General features: G+C 39.1%; 1 long non-coding RNA gene across 1 annotated transcript; it reads right to left on the bottom strand.

Moving 5' to 3' along the window:
- Positions 1-5,903: 5,903 nt before the first annotated feature.
- Positions 5,904-8,079, bottom strand: LOC130464301 (uncharacterized). Its single transcript, XR_008924683.1, has 3 exons — positions 7,986-8,079; positions 7,747-7,901; positions 5,904-5,942 (listed from the first exon to the last, which is right to left on the bottom strand). It is a non-coding gene; the product is annotated as an uncharacterized lncRNA (long non-coding RNA).
- Between the last annotated feature and the right edge of the window lie 14,396 nt (positions 8,080-22,475).

Below are 22,475 nucleotides of genomic sequence, written 5' to 3'. Positions count from 1 at the left end.
GCAAGTCAAAGTATATTCAACTTTTGCTAATGCATATGCAGACTCAACTTAGGACGCCGATCTAGGACTAGAATGCTTGAATTTTGAAAAAAAAAATTGATCTGAAATCTGCCCAAAGCGTTGATCCGGACTGCTTGAAATTGCGCGGCTTGCTGCTTTGGAATCTTGAATAATGGAGGTTGTACTCTGCTGTCCGAAACACTAAAGAGTGTGTACTCCGAGTCATAAGAGAGGACGGTGGCCTAGTCCTTTGGTGCAGGCTCCCAGCGTCTGGCGCGGGCTTGGTGCCTGGTGCTTGTTAGCTGTCGTGCAAGCCGGCTCTTGTATAAATAGGGAGCTTGTTGGATCATATCTTGCATCAATCCTTCCCTGCTATCATTGCATACTGCTTCCTCTCGAAAAGAAAAGAAAATATGGTTGTGTCTTTTGAAAGTGCCTTGAACTCGTGGCTTGGTTCGCTAGGCAAGTTGGAGAAAAGGGAGCTTGATGGCATGCATCTTGGGGTGCTCGTCTCTTTCCGGTTTGTAAAATTGGATTTGCACTTCATTCTTGCTGCTCTGGAGGCTTGGGACCTGAATCATCATGTCTTCCGCTTCGGAAATAATGAGGTATGTCCCCTCCATAAGGAATTTAGTGCCATATTGGGGTGGCCCTTGATGCTGGAGCCATGTATGCCTAGTGTTGAAGAACACTTTTTCTCGAGTTTTGAAAGGTATTTGGGCTTGAAGCCCCCACTTTTGAGTGCTGTAGTATATGGAAGAGGGTTGGATTTGTCCCTCTTTGTCACCTTCTTTGTTGGGCTTGATGTTCCCAAAGTTTTCCGCTTGAGAGCCTTGAGTTTTTGTATATTTGCTCGCTTTCTCTTTTCGAAGCAGGGGTTTGGCAATGGCGATGCCTCCCTAATTGAGATTGTAGAGCAGTTTGCTAATGGTCGGAACCCAATGCCGCTCGTGATTGGAGAAACATTGATGGGCCTTGATATGCTGAAGTCGGACCCATGGTGAATGGCCGGCTTTCATTGGACGAGTGGAGATGCGCACTCTCTAGGATTGAGTCTTGTATAAGGTGGGTAGTTCCTTGGTGGGGAATTGCTGCCATGAGACATGCCCCTAGTTCTACTGCTTTGAGGGTGCCAAGCCTCACAATGCTGGTCTACTAATCGCCTGCTCGAGTGATGAGACAATATGGCTTGAAACAGGAGATCCCGGATTGCAAGGAAGAGAACCCGAGGCCTGTTGCGCTAAATGCAAATCGACTTGATGTTTGGAGGCGGTATTGGGTCGTCAAACCGTTCTTGAGTATTCAGTTCCCACCAGAGCCAGTTACTCTGTCTGCGGGGTACATTGTATGGATGAGAGGCCTAAGCCAGAGGGACATTTCTCTCTCTGGACCAGCTAGAGTCCGAGGTTCTAGAACTAGACGTCCTGCATCAACTGACTATGAGGAAGGTGATGGGAGTGTGGCCCATCCGGTGCTTGACAGTTCGGAATCCAAAGGAGGTTCGTCGTCCTCCCGTCTTGGAAGGCTTGCAAGTTCCTTCTCCCGCCGCTTGGGCAAAGGGAAGATTGATGATTGATTGCGGGAGGAGTCAAGGGATAGTACTCAAGGTGCCAAGACTCCAGAGCATAGTCGCCCGACCCCAGATCTTTGTAGGCTAAATGTGTTTGGAATGAATTGTGTTTGGAATGTGTTTGGAAGATGTGTTTAGGAAGTGAAAAGGCTTTTGAACTTTGCTTCACTTGATCCTGACTTTGTATTTGAATTAGCTTTGAAGGCCTTAGGGCCAAATAAAGAGTTATTGTGTTAAATTCCGCTTAAACATGCTTTGCTTTGAATTGGCACATCTGGAATAAAGACAACAACATTTGAGTTTTGAAATTTGATTTAATCTGATTTTTAGGATGCCCTTAATTGAGGAAACTTTGAATTTTTTTTTGTATTAAAGTGGTCAGGCCTCGAAATGAGGTTGCCTACGTGTCCCGTTAGGGAATCAGGCCGGACGTAGTTCTGACTACCTTACAAGACCTGAATTTGGATTCTTGAATTTGAACATGGAACTTTAGACATAAAACTTCTTGAGTTGATCAAGGTTGGTAAGAGATCTGAATTCTGTTCCGTCGATATCTGTTTGTTCAACTGCTCCCCCGGAGAGGATCTTCTTGACGATGTATGGAGGAATGTGCTTCAGATTCGCACACTTTTGGCATGTGGGACACTTTTTGACAAAGAGGTAGCAGTCCCGTTCGAGGGTAGTCAAGTAGTATCGTGCCCTGACGATCTTGAGAGCTAGCATTTTCCCATTCATGTGGGTGCCACACACTCCTGCATGTACGTCGTCCATGACTCTTTGAGCTTCGTGCTTGTCAACACATCAGAGGTTAGGACCGTTAAGGGACCTTTTGTATAGAATGCCGCCTTCTATGACGAAATTGGCTGATTGTAGTCGTAGAGCCCTTCGATTCTTGCTTGAAAAGTGTGGGGGATACTCCGAACTTTGTAGATACCTTTGGATGTCTGTAAACCAAGGTTCATCTTCGTCTTGCTCGACGTTGTCAACAGCATGGACATATGCTGCTTCTTGACGTGTTTCAATTGTAAGTGGCATTTCAGCCATGCCGCATGGAATGTTGATCATTGAGGCTAGTTTTGCCAGTGCATCGGCGAATTGATTCTCCTCTCTCGGGAGGTATGTATAGCGGAGCTCTTCTATTTTCTCAGACAACTGCTCAAGGTAAGATTGGTATGGAGCCAGGCTCTCGCTCCTTACTTTTCATTTGCCGGAAATTTGATTGATGATTAGGGAGGAATCCCCGTACACTCGAAGTTTCTGGACACCTAGGGCTAAGGCGGCTTCCAGGCCCATGGTGCATGCCTCATATTCTGCCGCGTTGTTTGTGACGTTGAATTGCAGTTTTGCTGATATAGGAGTGTGTGTGCCGTCTGGGGCTACTAGAATTACTCCAACACCACATCCGTTCTGATTGGAGGCACCATCGAAATGCATTGACCAACTGTCATCACTGGTCATCAAGATTTGCTCGTCGGGTAAGTCGTAATCTTCCTCTTCTGCCTCGACGGGATAGTCGGCTAGGAAATCTGAGACTGCTGAACCCTTGATAGATTTATGTGGAATGTATTTGAGGTCGAATTCTGCTAGCATGACCAACCATCTGGACAAAGGTCCGTTGAGTGCTGGTTTCTCGAATAGATATTTGAGAGGATCGGCTTTGCTGATCACATGTATTGTATGGGAGAGCATGTAGTGTCGTAGTTTCTTTGTGGCCCAAACCAAGGCGATGCTGAGTTTCTCGAGCTGAGTGTATTTGGTCTCGTACTCGATCAGTTTTTTGCTTATGTAGTATACAACGTTCTTCTTGCCTTCAATTTCTTGAGCAAGCATAGCCCCCACTGCTGAATCTGTTGTTGTGAGGTAGAGCCTGAGGGGAATCCCTGGCATTGCCGGTTTTAGTACTGGTGGGTTGGAAAGGTAGCTTTTGATTGTTGCGAACGCATCCTGACAATCGTCATCCCACACTTTTGGCTCGCTTTTTCGGAGCTTTCGAAATATTGGTTCACAGATCATTGTGAGTCTTGAAATGAACCTGCTGATATATTGTAGTCTGCCGAGAAAACCCCGAATTTCCTTTTCATTCGTTGGTGGTTGCATCTCGAGAATTGCCTTGATTCTTGAAGGGTCAGCCTCTAGGCCTCGAGAGCTGATGACATATCCGAGCAACTTGCCTGACGTTACCCCGAATGCGCACTTTTGAGGATTGAGCCTCATATTGTATCGTTCGAGCCTGTTGAAAAACTTTCGAAGTACTGAGGTATGCTCGTGCCATTCTTTGGATTTGACAATCATGTCGTCGACATATACCTCGATTACCCTGTGAATCATATCGCTCATGATAGCTGTTGTTGTTCTTTGATAAGGTGCTCCTGCGATCTTTAGTCCGAACGGCATAACTGTATAGCAATATGTACCCCACTGAGTGATGAAGGTTGTTTTCTCCATATCTTCCTCTGCCATGGGAATCTGATTGTAGCCTGCGTACCCGTCCATAAAAGAGAGTAAGGCATGATTTGCGGTGTTGTCGACCAGGACGTCGATGTGAGGCAATGGAAAACCGTCTTTAGGGCTGGCCCTGTTAAGATCCCTGTAGTCCACACACATTCGTACTTTGCCGTCTTTCTTTGGAACTGGGACGACATTTGCGATCCATTCTGGATATTTTGCTTCTCGAATAAACCCGGCCTCTAACTACTTGGAGACCCCTTCTTGAATTTTGAGGGAAACATCCGGTTTCATGCGACGGAGCTTCTGCTTGATGGGCTTTGACCTTGGAATAAGGGGAATTGTATGCTGACCGATGCTTGGATCGACCCCTGGCATATCATGATAGGACCATGCGAAGACGTCTACATATATACTCTGAAAGTAGCTTGATAAGATCGTCCCGCTCTGCTTGAGAAAGAGTTAAACCAATCTGAACTAGTTTTGAATCACTGCTGTTAGAAAGGTTGATTTTTTCTGTTTCGTCAATTATGGGCGTCCTGTTTTCATGATTTTCGATAGCTTTTAGAAATTCAAAGTCAGTTTCTTGTGAAGCAAAGTTATGTGGATTAGGATTTGATTTTGAATTAGGACTCGAAGAGTAAGTAGAAATTGAAGTGTCACTAGTGGAAAAAGGGTCATTTGCATCGCACTTTTAAGCACATTTGCGTCGCACATCGTGCGTGGCAAAAGCTCTCGACGCAAATGACTAAAAGTCATTTGCGTCGCACATTTGTGCGACGCAAATGACCCTTATTTGCGTCGCACAATAAGCAAATGTGCGTGGCAAATGACTTTTCAGGCACCATGTTGAAAAGTCATTTGCCACGCACATTAGCTAAATGTGCGACGCAAATGACCCTTATTTGCGTCGCACAATAAGCAAATGTGCGTGGGAAATGACTTTTTAGGCACCATGTTGAAAAGTCATTTGCCACGCACATTAGCTAAATGTGCGACGCGAATGACTTTTAGGCGCCAAAAAAAAAGTCATTTGCCACGCACATTAGCTTAATGTGCGACGCAAATGATTTTCAGGCGCCAAAAAAAAAAGTCTTTTGCCACGCACATTTGCTTAATGTGCGACGCAAATGACAATTTTAGCGCCAAAAAATTAAGTCATTTGCCTCGCACATTAAGCTAACGTGCGTGGCAAATGACTTATTTTTTTTTTAAAAAAAAATTCGTTTTTTAATATTTTAGTTGGAAATTCCGACATGATCGTCTTTGAAATTAGACGCTTCATTCCCAATACCGGGAATACATTTATAAATAATACCTGTCACAAAAGTTTACAACGTAATTAACGTTCCCAATAAAAGGCAATTAAATTCGTCATAGATCAACCAACATGTTACAACAAACATAAAACTATTACAACAAAGGTACGTAGCTAGCTAGAGATCAAGTTCATATTACAAATTAAGCTAAAAATTCGACATTGTTCATGAAGTAATCTGCCCAAAAATCTTTCACCTCATTAATCTCCTCCGGTGAATAAGACAATGTTCTTGAAAAATCCTAAAAAAGTGTAAATAATTCAATTTATCAACGATCGATCAATATAATAGTTTTGTGTACTTCAATTTATTATATAAAGTACGTAGTTTATGAGAACATACCTTAGTAAGATCTTGACTATTACCATGATTCATTATTAGGTCGTACATAAAACGCATGACGTAGTAGCCACAATCTAGTGATCCCGGTTGTTGAGCACACTAAATGCATTAAAATAAATAACACAAGTAAAATTTCTATCACATTGTATGTTATAATTTTGAAAAACTTGCTTCTTAGGTAAATAATAAACTAATTATACCTGTGCTGGAATCCATGTTAATTTAGTTTAGATTGTCCACCTAGTCTCTTGTAACTCCGAAAAGCACTACACATTCGATAAAATATGCAATTATATATACTTTGTTTATACATGTAAATGCAAAGAATATTTTACATGTAAGTGCAATTATATACTTTGTTTACACATGTAAATGCAATTATATACGTAGTAGCCACATTTAAGGCTAATTGAGTCGTTCTAGGTCATTTTTAGGCAAAAATGATGTTTTCGAACCCAACTTTGAACTAATGAACCTAAGGAATGTTTTCAAACTTATTACACGTCTCATATGCATAGTTATAACTTTCTAAGGCTCTTTACAATCTATTATTTCACATTTAAGGCTAATTGGGTCGTTCTAGGTCATTTTTAGGCAAAAATGACGTTTTCGAACCCAACTTTGAACCAAAGAACCTAAGGAATGTTTTCAAACTTATTACACGTCTCATATGCATAGTTATAACTTTCTAAGGCTCTTTACAATCTATTATTTCACATTTAAGGCTAATTGGGTCGTTCTAGGTCATTTTTAGGCAAAAATTAAGTTTTCGAACCCAACTTTGAACTAAAGAACCTAAGGAATGTTTTCAAACTTGTTCTACGTTTAATATGCTTATTTACAACTTTCTAAGGCTCTTTACAATCTATTATTTTACATTTAAGGCTAATTGGGTCGTTCTAGGACATATTTGGGCAAAAATGAAGTTTTCGAACCCAACTTTGAACTAAAGAACCTAAGGAATGTTTTCAAACTTATTACACGTTTAATATGCATATTTACAACTTTCTAAGGCTCTTTACAATCTATTATTTCACATTTAAAGCTAATTGGGTCGTTCTAGGTCATTTTTAGGCAAAAATGATGTTTTCGAACCCAACTTTGAACCAAAGAACCTAAGGAATGTTTTCAAATTTATTACACGTCTCATATGCATATTTATAACTTTCTAAGGCTCTTTACAATCTATTATTTCACATTTAAGGCTAGTTGGGTCGTTCTAGGTCATTTTTAGGCAAAAATGATGTTTTCGAACCCAACTTTGAACTAAAGAACCCAAGGAATGTTTTCAAACTTATTCTACGTTTAATATGCTTATTTACAACTTTATAAGGCTCTTTACAATCTATTATTTCACATTTAAGGCTAATTGGGTCGTTCTAGGTCATTTTTAGGCAAAAATGAAGTTTTCGAACCCAACTTTGAACTAAAGAACCTAAGGAATGTTTTCAAACTTATTACACGTTTAATATGCATATTTACCACTTTCTAAGGCTCTTTACAATCTATTATTTAACATTTAAGGCTAATTGGGTCGTTCTAGGTCATGTTTAGGCAAAAATGATGCTTTCGAACCCAACTTTGAACTAAAGAACCTAAGGAATGTTTTCAAACTTATTACACGTCTCATATGCATAGTTATAACTTTCTAAGGCTCTTTACAATCTATTATTTCACATTTAAGGCTAATTGGGTATTTCTAGGTCATTTTAATGCAAAAATGATGTTTTCGAACCCAACTTTGAACTAAAGAACCTAAGGAATGTTTTCAAACTTATTACACGTCTCATATGCATAGTTATAACTTTCTAAGGCTCTTTAAAATCTATTATTTCACATTTAAGGCTAATTGGGTCGTTCTAGGTCATTTTTAGGCAAAAATGAAGTTTTCGAACCAAACTTTGAACTAAAGAACCTAAGGAATGTTTTCAAGCAAATATTTCAATACAATACAAATTATGTATCAGAATATTGTACCCAATCAATCAATATTAAATCCAGATTCTAATTTGACAATTGTGCACAAATTACGAAAATCAAAATAAGAAAAAGGGATGAAGTGAAGCTTACCAGAGGAGAAGACCAGATTAAAGTGACTGTGGATCTGCTTGTGTTTCTTGGTTTCGCCATAGTTGTAGATATTTTGATTGTGTGCGTGACTTAGAATTTTAGGAGAGATATGATGAGGAATATGCACACTGATATCATGACAGAAGATCTCTATCCTGGATATAAAAATGGAAGATGTTAGAAATCAAATCTATGACAAATCAAGATATGACTTTCAATACAAAGATGGGATGCATTACCAACGGTGATAGTCACAGTTAAGGCAGAGAACTTCAAGAAAGTCCAGCAACTGGTGAAAATAAACACTCTTTAGGCTGGCTTGGTTTTGTTCTTATTTCAACTGCAGCTGCTGCCAGAATTGCTGCTTTCTACTTCTGCCAGAACTGCTGCTGCTGCTTCTAGCTTGTAATCGATAACTGTTGTTGCCAGAACACCTGCTGCTGCTGCTGCTGCTGAAGCTATGTTCACCAGTGCTCGGACGCTCAAGGGATGAAAGATGTCACCCAATGGATGACCGAACCAGGCAGAGTCGGCCAGCAGATAATTGACGGCCTCAGAAGGATTACAGGAGCTGTACTTTGGTTGCAAACCATCTCCATGGTGTCGCACCCCGATGCTGCTCCATGCCACCCTATTCCACAACATGCTCCTCTTGTTTCCTTGATGCCTACCACCCAAAAATTCACATACCATCACTACCAACATCACAACAGAATCATCTTAGAGACATAATTATGCATATATAACGGCACAAGTAACACTAAGTATTGTACAACATTATAACCAGCATTGTTACAAGATAATAGGTTAAAAACAGTTCCACCAATGTAATGTAATGAAAGTGCTTACCATAGTGTTTAAGGTTGGACAAGATACGCATGAAGCCTTGGTAAACATCACAGAACACAAACTGGGCATCAGAGAGCTCCAAAGTAAGGTCAGTTATGTGATCCAACAAAAGCTGATTATGTTGCGAAATATACTGATTGATCTCATTGATACAACCTCTTGTACTTTTAATATTTCTGCCGGAATGAAAGTACCAGTCAACCACCGTCCTAGTAGCTCATTCCATCTGCAAGACATCGTGGATGCTTCTTAGCGAGTTTACTGGCTTCAATCTTAACCATTTCCTTGTATTCTTAGCAAGTTTACTGGCTTCAAACCCTAGCTTCTTCTTGCTCCGGCCATCTTTCTCTTCTTTTCCTCAAGTAGAGACAAAAGGTAGTCAAGATCCTTCATAGACACATCACTGCCCTGTCTACATATTATAGATTATTCAAAGAGTGAACTCCAATTTAAAAAGCGATAAATCACTATTAAAACATCCAACTCCACAGAGTTTCTGACAACGATTGTAACTAATAAGTAATTCCAAATTGCCACAGAAAGAAAGGTCGTGTAGAAAATTTAATCACCAAAAAGAGCATATGCCAAGACAACTGCTCCGAGTCCACTTCATAACTACGAAATTTATACATTGGTTACATGTCTAATTGCCAAATCACCAGTTTCGTGATCTAATTACCAACAGCAATTGAAAATTACAGTGTTCGATCATGTTCAATGCAATGATATGCAAGTGTTCGACAACTATCTTTTGTTAAGTCTTCACAAAATTTGAAGAAAATAAATAAAACAAGAACACAAAAAGGAGAAGCCAACAGAACTAGAGGAAACCTCTGTCAATCCGGGATTGCTTCTACACCTAACACAAACAACTCTTGTATGTTATCTTCAACATCTACAGAGGTAGTATACGTAATATTCAAGCACATATTACCAAACAACTTCTGTGGCAACAACATGAAAATCCTTACGGGACCTTAACAACATCTAGTATTTAACATAACAGAAAATAATAGTGAAGCTCTTTACCTGAAAGAAAAATAAAGAAAATAATGCCAAGTTGCCAACGAAAGGGTTTCTTCACAAGTTCCCAATTAAAACATGGAGTACAAAAATGAGAGCAACAGAATTTGGCAAATTGCATTAATATTATCCATACATTTGATGATATAAAAAATATATTGCAGCAAGAGAAATTGCACTTCACTCTCAACATTTTGATTTTTTCAGGAAACCAGACCAATACAAGTCAGAAGACCAATACTACAAGGATATAAGGGTAAAGCTGAAAATTAATTTAAACAACAATCAAAATCATAACACATTTCTCCCAAATACATCCTAATCTCACAAAATAATAGCAATTCCGTGCCTAAAACCTACAGAATAGCAGTCCAATGCCAAAAAAGTAAAATTCTAAACAACGAAATTCTAAGAATTATCAGTGCATTATTCCGTCAAAAATCAAACGAACTCAAAACCTTAACAGTCAAGAGACAATGCACAATTAAAATTAAAATGAACAATTAAAATTCAATATCCACAAAAATTCAATCTTAATATCAAAATTAAAATTCAATCTTTAAATATACCTAGGAGAGGAGAGAAGACAGTGACCAGGAGCGGAGGAGTGTGCAGCGGCGTGGGCGGCTGCCGTGGAAGGCGGCGTTAACACGGAGCAGCGACACTGATTAGTTTGAGTTGAACGACGCAGGGGAAGAAGAGAACGAGCAGCAGGTTGAAGAGGAGGACGAACAGCAAGTTGAACGGCGCAGGGGAAGGAGAGAACGACGCAGAAGGAGGGAAGACGACGGCAGTGAAGCTGGTAAACGGAAGGGTGAAGCCGGTGAGAACGAAAGTTTTGGGCTTAACTGGTTTCGATAGATTTAGGTCATTTGGAGCAAGTCAGAATATTGAAGAAAACAATTAAAAGGTGAGCGCGAATTTGAGAAAAAATTAAATTCACAAACACCTGTGCGTCGCAGCTTTATTAAACTGCGAGGCAAATGACTCTAAGATGTTCTCAGAGTCATTTGCATCGCAGATTAATAAAACTGCGATGCACTTGATTGATTAAATTGCGTCGCTGTTTTACTAATCTGCGACGCAAATGACTCTGGGAGCATTTTAGAGTCATTTGCCTCGCTGTTTAATAAAGCTGCGACGCAAATGACTAAATTTTATGCTAAAATTTGTCATTTTCGTCACATGTTTAGATTGGCGATGCAAATGCAGCGATGCAATTAAATGTTTTTGCACTAGTGTGTTATTGAAATCAGCAATCATTACATCGACTGTTTTGACTTGTAGCTCGGCCTTTTGAGGCACTTGATTGATGCAAGACTCTAGTTCTAGACACTTAGACTCATTGCTAGACTCGAAAATTGAAAGACAGACTCTGGACATGGACAAAGACACTAATCGAAAAGATAGTTCTCAGGGTACTCCCAGACATCTGCATTGTAATCGTCATAATCCTCGAAGATGGGACTGCATGCACAGATTTTCAGGGCTTGATCCCAGACTTGGTTCCATGTGCTGTACGGAAATGCGGCGAAGATGCCCTTGCAAGAAGTGTTGAGCCCTAAGAGAAACATTCTCACAATTTTTCCCTCTGGTAGCTCAGGCTGAATTGTGCGAGCGGAGATTACCCATCGGTGGTAGTATTCATGAATGCACTCATCCTTTTCCTGGCGTACAACCGGCTTTTGCTTGATGAGGGTGTCTCGGAAGCTTGAACCTTTGAGGGTAAGGCAGGCAGGGCCATCTAGTATTTCCTCGAACCAAGGCTCTCCGAATAGTAGGTCGAAGTTAGTAGGCACATCGATTACCAGGAACTCAGCATTGTCTTAATAGGTGTCAAAGGAGAAAACCAGCTCAAGGACTCCCAAGACTTTGTATGCGACACCCTGGAGTTTGACAGTTTGTTGGACACTCAGCATGAGATCGTACTCGGAGAATCCTAAAGCCTTCACAGTGGTGAGTGGACAGATGTTTTCTTGAATGTCGGTGGTTACCCTAGGCTCGGGGAGATCACCCAGTTTTGAGCACTTGGAAGTAGATGGCAAAGGCTTGGAACCATAAGCTCGTAACCTGGCTTGCATATTATGGAGATCAGATTGCATGGAAATTCCTCCTCTTCATCATCGCAGTCATAGGAGATGGCTTGTACAGAGGGGGTTTTCTTAGCCCCTGGGGGTAATGGTAAGGTCTTGTTGTCGACCATGTTCTGGGTCAGGTGTTTGAGCTTGTAGCAATCTTCGATGTCATGAGCCTTCCCTTGATGGTATTTGCAATGAGCTGTCGGATCCCAACTCTTGGATCTTTTGTCAACTGGAGGATCGGGTGTTGGACCGATGGGTGCTATAACTTGTTTTTCGACCAGCCGATCAAATGCCTCACTGTAAGACATCCCGAGGTTCGTGAAGACTCTTTGAGGCCTGCCTTGATAGTTGCGCTGATTCGCATTGCTTTTGAAGTTGTTTGATTTGGGACCTTGAGGAGCCTCTAGGGCGTTAACCTCATGAATTTTGTGTGTTGTCTCAGGTGTCTTCCCCTTCCATTTTTCAAATTGCGGAGCTGGGGCTGCGGGTGTTTTCATTAGGTCATCCTCTATGTCGACCCCAATGTCGTAGGTTCTCTTGAAGCTTTCCAGACCTAGGTACTTCATGTGAGCATTGTACTTTGGGAGGAGACCGGCGATGAAAATCTTGACTAACTCTCTCTCGGATGACCGGGTTACCATTTGGGATGCCATTTCCCTCCACCGGTTGAGGTAAGTAGTAAAGCCTTCCTGAGGCCCTTGCCTGAGAAATTCTAGTTCCCTTAGAGTAGTTTGCAGCTGAATGTTGGGCTGATATTGCTCCATGAATGCTCGAGCAGCCGCTTCCCATGTATTCGTTTGATGTTCCTTGAGTGAATAGTACCATTTCTGGCAGACAGGTTCCAGAGACATAGGGAATACCACCGGGTATAGCTCGAGTTCGACCCCCTTGATGGCCATTGTATCTCTGAAGTTCATGAGATGGTATTTGGGATTGTTAGTTGATTTGAACTTTGGGATGTCATTGGCGGAGAATTTGTCAGGAAGATTAGCCTTCCCCTTGAGGTTGTCCTCCATTGAGGTGTCAAAGTAGTTCTCTTGATTGGTAACCTTACTGACAAGGCTCTCGATCTTCTTGGTTAAGTCATCAGTGGGCGCACCCTGTTCCACGACACCCAGTCGGTTGCTTATGCTCTCCACATTGGCACTGAGGTTGGCAAAAGCCGCTAGGAGTTGAGCGAGTTGATCAGAGGTAGACATTTGGACTGTTCCTTGAATGGGGCTTGGAGTCTGATTTGTAGGAGATGATCTGGCTGCTTGCTCGACACCGGCTATGCGGGAGGCTAGGGCTGCTGGAGTTCTTTTCAACCTCTCCCCTCTTCGGCGAACCCACAGGATCTTCGGACTCCTAGTTAGGACACACCAGACAATCTTAGAACTTGGACTTCACGACACATGATATGCATGCAATGAATGAGACCTAGACTTGACTCTAAGTGCCACTCCGAAGATTCGGTATTTTGGATTTTGTACTTGTATTCGGGATTTGCGACCCGTTGGAAATGTTTGAGACGAGCGTTCATTCTTTTGTGAAAGTTGGCTCTTTGTACTAGAATTTGGGGGATCGAAAAGGAATATTTCGATCTATTGGAAATTGGACTTATTTGAAGGGGATTTCAACCCGCTCTAGGATTTGGAGATTGGACTTGTACTAGGGAATTGAATTTTCAAGGGAATTTCGACCCATTGGACTTGGAATATTTGAAGGAAATTTCAACCCGATTGAAAGGGATTGATTTTGTATTATCCAAAGGGAATCTCAACCCGTCAATATTTTAGGGGAGTTTCAACCCGTTGGACTTGGAATATTTGAAGGGAATTTCAACCCATTGGAATTTGTATTATTTCAAGGGATTTTCAACCCGATTGAACAATTGGACTTGTATTATTTCTGGGGATTTTCAACCCGTTGGAAGTATTTGGAATGGGGTTTGTATTATTTTAGAGGATTTTCGACCCGTACATATTTTAGGGGAATTTCAACCCATTGGAATTGGAGTATTTGAAGGGAATTTCAACCCATTGGAATTTGCACTATTTCATGGGATTTTCAACCCGTAGATGGAATCTTGAACTTGTATTATTTCTGGGGAGTTTCAACCCGTCGAATTTGAACTTGTATTATTTCAGGGGATTTTCAAACCGATTGGATAATTGGACTTGTATTATTTCAGGGGATTTTCAACCCGTCGAATTTGAACTTGACTCGAAGTTTGAATTTGGAAATGGAAAGGGATGCATAAAGCTTTGTATTTGGAAAATCCGGCATTATGTCGCCGTGGATTTGAGACATTGAATTTGGGAACTTGAAAGTCCGGCATTATGCCGCCGTGGACTTGGAGTGTAGGATTTGAAATTTGAAGGTTTGGAATTTTTGAACTTCGAGCTTGAGGTTTGAAATGCGGAATGGAAAATCGGCATTACGACGGCATGTATTTGGAATTTGAAGTTTTGAGCATAGGACTTGAAATTCAAAAGATTGACATGGAATTTGAGATTTGAAAGTTGGAGTTGAAAAGTTGGCATTACGCCGGTCATGAACTTTGGCATTTGAACCTTGAGGTTTTGAGACTTGGAATTGGCAATTTGACTTCGATGCTTAAAGATTTGAATATTTGAAATAGGGAATCCGGCATGACGCCGTTGGATTTGTGGTTTTCGAATTTGAAGTTTGGAGCTTGAAATTTGGACTAGAAAATCCGGCATTAAGACGCCGTTAGATTGATTCTTGACTTGGAACTTGAAACTCGAAAGTTGGACTAGAAAATCCGGCATTATGGCGCCATTGGGTTGTATTTGAAAATTGAAGTTTTGGACTAGCAAGTTTGAATTTGAACTTGAAGCTTGAAGACTAGAAAATCCGGCATTATGACGCCGTTGGACTTGGACTTGAAAATTTAGGTTTTGGACTAGAAAATTTGGTTTGAACTTTGAAACTCGGAATTTGGACTAGAAAATCCGGCATTATGACACCGTTGGATTTGGACTTGGCTTGGAAATTTGAGGTTTTGAAAATTGAAAATACGGCGTTATGACGCCGTTGGATTGCATTTTGAACTTGAAACTTGGAAACTTGACTCGAAAATCCGGCATTATGACGCCGTTGGATTGAATTTTGAATTCGAAAGTTGGAATTTTGAAATGGAAAATCCGGCATTATGACGCCGTTGCATTGAATTTTTGGATTTGTATCTTGGACTTGAAAATCCGGCATTATGACGCCGTTGGATTGAATTTTGAATTTGAAACTTGGAATTTGGACTCGAAAATCCGGCATTATGACGCCGTTGGATTGAATTTTGAGTTTGGCATTTGTGGGTGAGGCGTGTTTAAGGGTTTTGAATCAAATGGAGTGACACTCCTAAAGACCCTAAAATCGACGATTTAGATGCATGAGGTTTGAATGATGCTCCTTGGGGTTTGGTTTCCTAGTTTGAGGCTAATTGGTTTTGGTAAGCTAGAACTCGAGGTTAGCCATTCACGCATGCAAAGACGCCCGCACAATGCACAAGAAGAACGTTGTCACACTAATCATGAATATGAATGCGACATGCAAAGTTCTCAACCTAAGGTCGGTCTAAGTTTTTGTATGATGCAAGTGGTCGGTTTTGGGTGTCAAAAGGGTACTTGGCTAAGAGACGGATCCGGCGACAAGCTTTCACGTTCCGCCTAAGGGAAGTGTGTGTCGGAAGACGGGCTCCATACTTGACATCGGGAATGTCAAGCAAATGCCAAGTTTCGGTAGGCGCGGAAATGGTCACACACTTTGGTCGGGAACCGTATGGAGAGTCACCATTTCGTTGCCCCCGGGGCTAGCCCGAATGTAGAACACATCTGTTTGGGCAAAGGTATAAATTCATTTTGCACAATATGGTTTTCGAAAAATGCATGAAATGCCTAGAAATTGAAATTGAAATCGTACTTGAATTTGTATTTGTAAAGCCCGTTTTTCGGCACTCGTTCACGAGGCTTCGGAGCGTCCTTCCAGTTGAAAAAACAGACCAACTCCCAACACGCAAAGTTGAGCAAAAGTGGGCTACAAGCCACTGTGAGCCATTGTCCTGGATGCGCAGGGGCTGCACCTGGCGCCAAGGCTGGCATCCAGTACTTCGGCAGATCAGTGGCTGGTTGCTCGAAATCTGCTCTCATTTTCGAAATTGAAATTAGAAATTTCCCCAGCAGAGTCGCCAATTACAGTAGGGGTTTTGTTTTTTGTTTCCCGCTTCCTACAATGGGGGGTTTGGCACGCGGCGGTTCGTTTAGAGAACCGTTGAATTGTTTTTGAAACTCGAAGGAGTCGCCACCAAACTTGTTTTAGGTCTTGTTTGGGAAGACCGCACAATGACTCTATTTTTGGATAAGGCCTTGAATCCTTGAAACGGATGGGTGAGATCCGGGCTCGGGAACGAAAATGCTTATTCGGCGAGCTTTAGAAATATTCAAGTACGTTGGCACAACATTGTTTCGAAAATAAACCCTAAGATTAGACTATGTGGGTGTGAACTTTAGAACAAAATAGAATTTCTAATTGTACGGTGGTCACTTTGCTTTAAAGATTGATTTAAGGAACCTAAGGCCGGTTTGTCCAAAAATATCTTCGTTAAGCGTGATGTAACCTTTGTATTTTTTTGTATTTAGCATGTTGGTGATGAAAGCAATAAAGCACATAAAGCAACATCACAATACTAAATAAAGTGCGGAATTAGTAAATACAAGACCGCCTAGAAAACGATTAGGGAGTAGGTCCACATTGCCTAGAAATGGACTAGGCAAGTAAAGGTGCGGAATTGAAAGTGCGAAATTGAAATTGCGATATTGAAATTGCGATATTGAAATTGCGGTATTGAAATTGCGGTATTGAAAGTGCGATATTGAAAGTGCGATATTGAAATTGCGATATTGAAAGTGCATAATTGAAATTTGTACTTGGGCACATGAGATTCGAACGCCAAGCGGCTCCTTAAAAATAAGTGCGCCCGACTCGAATTCAAAGCCAAAAATGTACTAGATTTTGCATATTGAACTTGAAATTGAAAGCTTGAATGTTGAAAGGTTTGAACCTGAAAATATTGAAACTTGAACTTGAAATGATTGAAATTTGAACTTGAAATGATCCTAGTTTAGAGAGGTAACTATGAACAACCCTAAACATGGTGGGATCTTTGAAATTTGAAAACTTAAACTTGTATATTGAAAAATGGAGTCTTGAATCTCAAAAGACTAAACCTTTAAATGCTAAAAGGTGTCATCTTTGATTACTCCACACTTGAAGGTGATTCTAGTTCAAAGAGATGAATGCAAACAACTTTGAACATCCTTGAATCTTGAAAATTTGTATTTTGTATTTTGAAAAAGTTTGTATTTTTGAAAAAAGCATGTATGATTGTTGCAAGTGGTGTTTTTTATGGCAAAAAACACCAACTTTCTAATCATTTGAAATCAAAATAGCATGATGGATTGAAATGGGATTCGGATTTACCTAGTTAAGCTTAGGCACGAGCTCCTAATTTTTGTATGTGTTTTTGAAGAGTTTTGAAGTTTGTATTGCGAGGAGTAATGTCGAAATTACGACGTTGTATGTGTTGTGCTCCCCCTTTTTTCGATGGAAATGAGGGGTATTTATAGGAGGGAAATGGTGCGAAACGCCAGCACACACCAGCGCTGGGCGCTGCTGACGTGGGATGAATGCCGCCAAAAAAGGACGGAAAGATGTCGTCCTTGATTTGTCTTGTATGGGTGTACCTTCGTACGAATAGTACGATGTTTGGCACGTAGTGTTTGCTTAGAGGTTAAGGCTTGAATTTGCCTCCAAAAACAAACCTTTCTCGGGTTTTTGAATTCCGATTTTACGGGACGGGCCCGGCATGCTCGGTTTTGTGGGTTGGCGCCCGCATTTGACTTGCCTTATATGATTTTGAGTGGAAAAGGCCTAGTAAGACCAATGCGATAGTCCACTAGTTGAGATTGAACTTGGATTTTGAAATTCGATTTTGGAAGTTGTATTTTGTACCGAGTTCCGGGAGGGGAACGGTCTCGGGGATTGGATTTTGGACCTTGGATTTCGGAGGTATTCTTAGAAATTGGGATTTCCACCTGGAGTTACTCCAATCGCCTAACAAGGATAATGGTATCGTCATCATCCCAAATGGGAGACACAAATTAGGTGTCTATAGAGGGTAATTACCAACTATTCACATGGATAGATAACACTATATTTGTATACCAATTGGTCATTATCGACTTATGTCTCGATAGTTACCTTCCACAAAATATGATTCTATATTTAAGTTATTATCTTTATGTAATTACCAAGATAATTCTAGGTAGTATCCCACATAATAAGTCTCAAAGTGAAAAGGTAAGTTTTGTGGTAGTTGGGTATGAGATTTAGTTAAAGTATTTTCATTTGGTCATTACCGAGTAATGGGTTAGTAGTTTCCGTCGGAAAAACATGGTTCTAAATTTAAGTTATTATCTGTAAGTAAGGACCAAGATATCTCTCTGTAGTGACCCACATAATAAGTCTCAAAGTGGAAAGGTAAATTTTGTGGTAGTTGGGTATGATATTTAGTTAAAGGATTTTAATCTATAAAATAGATCTCTATATGTATTTTCCCCACCAAAATAACGGGCATAGGTTAGGGTGAGGGCTTTCTTACGGATAAACATTTTTAGATTGATTTCTATTGCAATGAATATGTGTGTTGTACTTATTGTGCCTTAAAGAATGCTACTAGTGAGTAAGGTGTCGTAATAAGTTATCATGTTACTTTAACTCTAACTAATAACTCTTAGAGACATATGGGTATTTACATTTGGTTTAACATTAATTAGGGGTCAGCGGGTTCATCTATGAAACTAATAGTGAAACTTAAATCAATATACTACTGAGTGGTGTTACACATTTAATTGCTCTGGATATGTAGTTGATTTTTGTTTTTACTAATAATAACAACAATTAAAATTGTAATGGATATATTTGTTTTAATAGCCACGTGTTAGAAAGTTGTTATTATAGGTAACACACATATAATTAACTCCAATGCCCGATAAATACGAGAGTGAATGTTGATGAGGAAATAGACTCTAGGTAACACACATATCTTAAACTCCAATGCCCGATAAATGCGCGAGTGAATGTTGATGAAGAAATAGACTCTAGGTAACACACATATAATAAACTATAATGCCCGATAAATGTGAGAATGAATGTTGATGAGAAAATAGACGAGTTATTTAAAACCTCTTTCAATATCGATCAACTACAAGTGACACGTGTTATTTAAAACCTCTTTCTATATCAACCACAATTGACAGAGAAACCACATTAATCTAATATTTACACGTTATTGAGAGGGTGGCTGGGATCAAGATACAAGTGAAAACTCAGCTGTATTATAATCTTACATAAATAAGAATAAGATATTTTTAATGGTTATTTTACATGTAGAATAACTAAGACAACTTAAAATTAGTGTAAGAAATTGAGTAATGAGTTGATTAAGACTATATTTAATTTCTATCGAAGTTAACTTGGTACATACCTAGATATATACTGGTAATTACCTTTAGTATATCGATGACATTGTGATTAAAAATTCGACCAATAACGACAAAATAAGAACACATAATTGTTGGTGGGGCCTTAAAAATTTCAAAAATATTCAGTTTCTCCAAATTTTTTAATTTGCGGGTCATCCGAAATTCCTTGCCAAAAGTTTGATAAAAACCCCAATATTTTCTCTCTCTTCGGAAAACCTTTCTCTCTCCTAAACACCCTAAATCCCCTCCTCTTCCTCTCTCCAAAAATCCCCTAAAGTCACCCTCCAATATATACTAAATTTTGAACTCCGATAAGGTTTGTTCTTAGATTTGCTTTGATATTTCTTATTTTGCTTACAGAATTATTGAATTACATAATTTCAGGTACTCCAATTTATATTTTCGCATATCAATTGTCGCCGACTACACTTCCGTTCTCGTGTTCTATTGGCAATACATTTATGATTTTGAGGCCACTTCATCCAAATTACCAATTAATTATGTTTACGGTCTGAAAATTAAACTAGAATTGGAAATTATTGTTGCAGATCTTGCAGATACTTTTAATTTTTACAATAGAGAAAGGGTTATTCCCTGGCCTTTGATGTTGAGGGACGAATTGTACTTTTTAAAATATGATGTCTCACATGATTTACATTAATGTTGGATTTCCCTCTCAATCTGAAGCCAAAAAGTAGCAAGTGAAATTATTGGTGGCCTGTGTGAACTTTTGTTTGGAAATTATTGTTGCAGATCTTTTAGATCCTATTATTTTTAGAATAATTGGAGTTGAATATTCAGTAAAAGGGTTATTTTTCCCTTTAGGTTTGTAGAATAAATGTACTATAAAATTATGGTGTCATTGTATACCTTGATGCGCGTAGTATGTATTGTCCAAGAGTAAAGCTGATGTTCAATCTCAAATAATTTTAATTTCCCTCTCAATCTCAAGTCACGAAGTAGTTAGAACAGGGGAAATGTTGTTAAATTTGATGGCCTTTGTTTAAATATTTTGAATTGGAAATAAATGTTTGCTTTATGCATACTGATTTTGTTTGCTTAACTACTGCACAGAGGAACCTCCTTAGAAGTTATCTATGTTGTGAGTTCATATTTGTGGATTGATCCAAGATTTATTACTTGGGAACTTCATCACCACATAATGCTAAAGCGAATGCATACAAAGGGACTCTTCCATTCTCTATACTGATGGTGGGGAGACGGGAAAGGGAGATAGGGAAAATGAAGTCCTTATGGATTTATGTTCACTTAATGATTTATAAATGTATTATTAATTATATGGTGATATCAGTGATATCAGGTCTTAAGTTTGGAACTCTCCATCGTCAGGTTTGTTAGAACCAAATTTCTTAAATATACGCAAGTTGCTTGTAAGTTGGCAGTGACCAAGAACCAGATTTCTTAAATATACGCAAGTTGCTTGTAAGTTGGCAGTGACCAACCAACAGTGTGGTGGCTACTCTGCATGAACTACGTTGTTTAAAGTACAGGATACAACAATATTACATTGATGCTTTCATATTGTCGTAATTTTTCTAATTTTGTTTCACCATTATTTTCGAAGAGGATCTAATTCGGATTTATTAAAGTTAAAACTCGTCAATTATTCAAAATGTATTAATTTATATTTGTGACGTTTGTACTTGAATCCCCACTATAAAAACCTTATGTGAGTGGTTACCAATTAATGATTCGGTAGTCACCAAGGAGAATATATGGTTGCCACAAAACGTTAGGATCCCATTGCATTTATGGTACTTAGTAACAACTTGATTCCCCACTATAAAAACCTTATGTGAGTGATTACTAATTAATGACTCGGTAGTGACCAATAAATATATATGGATGTCATGATTTATATGTTCTTGAGTTTGGTAATGTCCTGTTCATACTTGGTAATTGCCATAAACTTATGTTTTGAAATGATTGTGCAGAAGTTCTAGTAATTTTTGTTGAAAATAGGTTGTGGTTCTTGGCTATGATATTTAGAGACAACTTTTATTCTCTAGAACTAGGTCATAGACATAGTCGTTCTCGTATTTTAACAGTCGTATGATTAATTTCTATTGCAATGAATACCTGGTGAACTTATTGCGTTTATAGTGGAATACTAATAGTGACTAAATCGTACATGGTAACTATGTAACTTTTACTCTTAATTGTAATTCCTAGAGACATTAGAATTTCCATTTGGTTCAACCATATTGGGTTCACGACTTAAGTGAATAGTAAACTAGTTTTTGGGCTAGGGAGATGCACAGAGTCATAACTTGGATAACTTTAACTATGTTTTGTTGCCAAAAATAACCATAATTAACTCAAAATCTTATTAAGTTATTGATTTTTTTCATCACATTATATTTCAACCACAAAAATGTAAAGTGTAGCATAACATAGTCAAGTGGATAAGTGGTTTACATATGCATAAAGTGGTCACGAAGATAAGTTATTAGCATATTAATTAATAGTGAAGTTATAAAATTAACAATATTTACATTAGTCACGTGTATTGCCTTTGTATGTGTAGTGAGTGTTGGTGTTTTTCTATCCCTATGTTATACTAATGTTGATATTATAGAAAAAATATAGATTAAGACCTTTAATTGTTGAATAATGTTCCACCAATAACCATAACGGGGAAAGACACATGTTCTTTAAAATATATTTGGAAATCAACTAACATTAACACATTTACCACACATTCGTCTTTGTTCACGTTATTAAGAGGCTGACCGGGATAATGATCGAATTGAATAATCGATTAGTTGTAACGAGACTTTACATAAATGTAAAAAAAGATATACTTAATATTTACTTAAAACACATGTACAAATAGGACTCATTAGACATAAGAAAAAAAAAAGATCTTTAAGAGATCTACATTGAATTAATTTGAATTAATTTTCAATATTGTTTGTCTATCAATGTAGTGTTGGTAGTGACCATTAATAAATTAGTAAGTACTTTGATAAAGTGGAATATTTTTAGGATATTCAAGTAAAAAAAAACCTAAATTTTCGGCCCATGATTTAAAATTGAAGTCCTGCTTTAATTTATGTGTTCGCGGGTTACACGAAAAATATCCCCAACATTTTAACTTATTGTGAGGGGGGCGAAAAAGCACGAGGCGGGTGTGACGCTTCTTTTTGTCAAATAAAGTGTAATTGGATTTCCTGTGAGTTTACACCCAATTGACTAGTAATATAGGAGTCAC

This window comes from Spinacia oleracea, chromosome 6 (genome assembly GCF_020520425.1).
Source record: "Spinacia oleracea cultivar Varoflay chromosome 6, BTI_SOV_V1, whole genome shotgun sequence".
Taxonomy (NCBI): Eukaryota; Viridiplantae; Streptophyta; class Magnoliopsida; order Caryophyllales; family Amaranthaceae; genus Spinacia; species Spinacia oleracea.
This window is presented reverse-complemented; position numbering and strand designations above follow the sequence as displayed.